The sequence below is a fragment of the Myodes glareolus genome, chromosome 1 (genome assembly GCF_982192425.1).
Source record: "Myodes glareolus chromosome 1, mMyoGla1.1, whole genome shotgun sequence".
Lineage (NCBI taxonomy): Eukaryota > Metazoa > Chordata > Mammalia > Rodentia > Cricetidae > Myodes > Myodes glareolus.
The window spans coordinates 19,668,459-19,672,376 of NC_142026.1; the positions used below are offsets into that span (position 1 = coordinate 19,668,459).

The following is a 3,918-nucleotide window of genomic DNA, read 5'->3' on the forward strand; positions in this document are numbered from 1 at the left end:
ATGCCCTGGCATAGGAATTAAGCCCAGGGCTTCCTGAATGCTAGGCAAACACTTTTCCAACTGAGATGCATCCAAGACAAATATAGAGTTTTTAAAGGGGATAATCTACTGCAATTGTACAGGATAACCCAGGACGGAACAGAAAGAACTAGATGGGGGGGGGGGCTCTTGAGACAGTCTTGGAGTACCACCTCCCTCTGTCTCATGCTGCCAACCCCAAACTCCTCTGGTTCCTTCTTGTATAGGTTCATCATTCCCACCTCATCTTGCACCCTAATGCTTCATTGTTGGGTTACTGCTGGTTCCAAACTCTTTGATTTCCCAAAGTTTCTGGAGAAGGGTTTATAAAATTATCTAGATAACATATATCAGGTTAACATAAAGATAGTAAAAGACAGTAGTGGTCTTCTCAAAGACCACTGAGTGTTTCTTCAGCGGAAACACTCTTTGATACATGGTGATTTTCCACGGAAAGATGGGAGGCTGGTACTCAGGCCAGAATATAGCCCAAACAGGTGCCCAAATTCCTATGGATGGACCAGGTCCCTTTCTCAGATCTACTTTTTCTTAACATATTTGAAAACAGGAAGTTACCACAAACTAATCATCCCCAATAAATATATGAACATAATTGATTAAAATAAATACATTTTAGAATCATGAATTTAGAAAGGGCCAAGTATAATAAGAGATATTTATTTATTTACTTATTTACTCTCTCTCTCTCTCTCTCTCTCTCTCTGTGTGTGTGTGTGTGTGTGTGTGTGTGTGTGTGTGTGTATGTATGTGTGTGTAGGCCAGAGGACAGCCTTGGAGTCCATCCAAATGAAAGTCATCCATCCCCTTGGTCCTGAAGCTCACCAATCAGGCTTACCGTCTCGGGGGCCCCAGGAACACCTGTCTCTTCCACACTCAGTGGTTTTTGATAGGTTCTAGAGTTCAAACTCAGGTCCTCATACTTATGTAGCAAGAACTTTACTCACAGTTCCATCCCCTCGGTCTTCAGAGTAGGTCTTTTCTCCTACGTATATAGTCCTATCTAGATTGGATTCAGTCTTACCATCTTATTTGATGTAACTTTGCTTTTTCTGGCTCCTCCTTCTTCCTTACTTATAAAAACAAGTCATGTTGAATAATTAGGTTTCTGAAGAAGGAAACTACTGTGAAATTAGACATAGAAATGCTATAGAAGTCTTGCTTGGGGTGAGGAGACACTTATGACGGCACTGTGCTTAGCATGTACGCACATAAACTTCAGCAGGAGGTATGTTGGTTGACACGTAGTCAAATCTACATTTATTTGAAGTTCAGAGAGACATTTTGCAACAGAAAGTCTTCTGATTGGCTGTCATAGCTTTTTCCATCCACCTCTGTTTTCTACTGTTGATTAACCAGAAATAAAACAGAAGAGAAACGGTAGGGGACACGTCTTGGGATGACCTTATCTTAATTAAGCCTTAATTAATATTTTAAACTTAATATTTTAAACCCTCCCCCCCAACCATATAGGATGAAAGCTATTTTTTTCAGCATGGCTAGGAAGCACCCACCTCACCCACTCAATGACCTCATCAATCAGTAATTGAGCTCTTCTACATTTTCTGAATTGTGTGACTCGTGTAATTGATTAAAACCCCACAAACCAACATTGCTGTATTAGTATGTGGTAAGAAATGTGTCAAGCTGGTGTGTCAACGAACATCATCGTTTTGGAGGTAGAATTGCCGGCTTCACTCTCCTCGCCCCTGTTAAAATAAAATGTCTGATAAACGTGAACTGCCATAGAGGGAAAGTGTTCATACACACACACACACACACACACACACACACACACACACACACATATCTATTTCTCTATCTCAAGTGATATGTCAGGCAGTTCTTATATACAACATTCCACACTCCAGACCCCCTCTACTATACCTACTCACGCTGGTCAGGATTCGTTTTCCTACTGATGAGAGACTATATTTTTAATTGGCTGCATTTTTTAAGATCTACCTTCTTCTCTGTTGTACCTGTAAGATTGAGGGAAAAAAAAACCAAATAAAAGCTTCTTTAAAGAAAATTGCATTGTTTCTCATTATGCTTCCTCTGTTGGAATCTGGGTTTAAAAGTTCAGAACAGTTCCCCAGGATGATACCAACTCTTTTCTTTATCCCATTGGTCTCACTTAATTACATATATTTCTGTAACTCTGCAACAAAAAGATTATGAAACCTACCCTGGGGGCCGCTAAGACAACCTCACTTTTGCAAAGACTTCTAAGCTGCGTGTCTCCGGTTATGGCTGCGTTTAACTCACCTTGCTTGTGTGAAGTTGTGATGCATCTGCTCGGTTATCAGTGGCGCTTCTCTCAGCCGCAGTAGCCTCCATGCACTGCGTAACTCGCCAAATATTTACATATTTATCAAACCGTTCAAGACAGTTTCATGGCCCCGTTCTCCCACTCGGTGCTCTGGATCCGAGGGTCTCTGCATAGTTTCTCAACCATAAAACGACTTCCTAAACCCCATGCTTAGTTCTTTGAAGCTGTGGAATGCACCCTTTCCTTTCCCCTCCACTTCAATCCCATAACCTCAAGAACAGTCAGGCGCCCTGTGCTAAATCACACAGGGTGCAGGATCTGGGATGGGGGGCTATTAGCCACCCTTATTTGTAAGCTTCGGTCTCGTCTGTTTTAATGCCTGTCTTCTGGACTTCAACTTTATCTACATCTCTAACTGATCACCATGGCAAAGGTTCAACCAAAATAAAGGCTGGTTTTTTTTTTATGTTTCTGCATTGGACACCTTTTTACTGAGTACCATCTGCTTTCTGTGAGAAATAAAGACGCCAGAAGCTCATACACAGTCAGACCATGACTTTGACTAAGTTTGGTGTGAATTTGAGTGGTTCCTTTTGTTAACAACCACCGGCATTGCAACATCTGTTCAGAAAGACAATATTTATGGAGTTCTTTTACTATCAGGTACATTGAATGAGTATTAAAATTGGGCCCAACTTTTACCTGCTCATTGCCGCCTAAGCCTTTGCAAAGCTGAAAGGGAATTTCACACAAACCTATGCAAAGAGGTTTCAGTAGGGTGAGGACACACCCTTCTCAACTCACCCTTCTCAAGGAACCCCTGGGAGGCCTGGGAGGTGCTGAGCAGAAGGATTTGTCTGCATACAGGAGAAAGAGGGTCTTGTTTACTGTCCTAGTAAGTAAGAAAGAAGGCGTCCTCCAGCAGATATGTGGAAAGCCGGTCTTCAAGAAGCTTCAGTCCTGGGCTGGAGAGATGGATCAGTCGTCACAAGTACTTGCTGTCCAATCATGAGGACTGGAGTTCAAATCCTAGCATGAAAAGATGGGCATCATGCAAAAATCTATCATCCAAGCCCCAAGGTGGGTGGAGTCCAGAGGAGTCAGAGAGAGCCCCTGATTGTTACAGAAAAGCATGCATATATTTCTAAGTCGCAGGTCACGGCTGTTTCTTTGTTTAGTTTTCATCTGGCCTAGTTGATGACTGAGCAGCCATTTCTACCCATGACCCTCATGATTAGAAAAAGCACTCTTGCAAGACCCGAGGGGCTTCCTATTTGTTCTGCCTGAGCTGTTCAAAAGGAAGTTTTTCACTCCCGCATCGCGTCTGAACCAGCAGCCCGTTGGTAGTGGTTCCCTTCATCCTTGCAGACAGCCTCAGCTGCAGCCCAGGAATTCAAACACAAGTGGACCGGGGAACTTGGCTTGTCTCAGTATCAATAAACTTGTCTTTATAATGAAAGACAAGACTCGCTGGCCAGACCTATAAGGAAAACATATCTGTTTTGTGTACTGCAGACCTCTGGTCCATGGACAATGTCACTGAATGAAGGCAGGGGCCCTCCGTGCCGGAAAGAAAAGCCTAGCATGAGCTGAGGGCCGCCTGGTTTTAC

General features: G+C 43.0%; 1 long non-coding RNA gene across 1 annotated transcript; it reads right to left on the reverse strand.

Annotated features, from left to right (window-relative positions):
• Positions 1-1,265: 1,265 nt before the first annotated feature.
• LOC146896159 (uncharacterized) lies at positions 1,266-3,657 on the reverse strand. Its single transcript, XR_014999807.2, has 3 exons — positions 3,113-3,657; positions 1,924-2,018; positions 1,266-1,745 (listed from the first exon to the last, which is right to left on the reverse strand). It is a non-coding gene; the product is annotated as an uncharacterized LOC146896159 (long non-coding RNA).
• Positions 3,658-3,918: the final 261 nt, after the last annotated feature.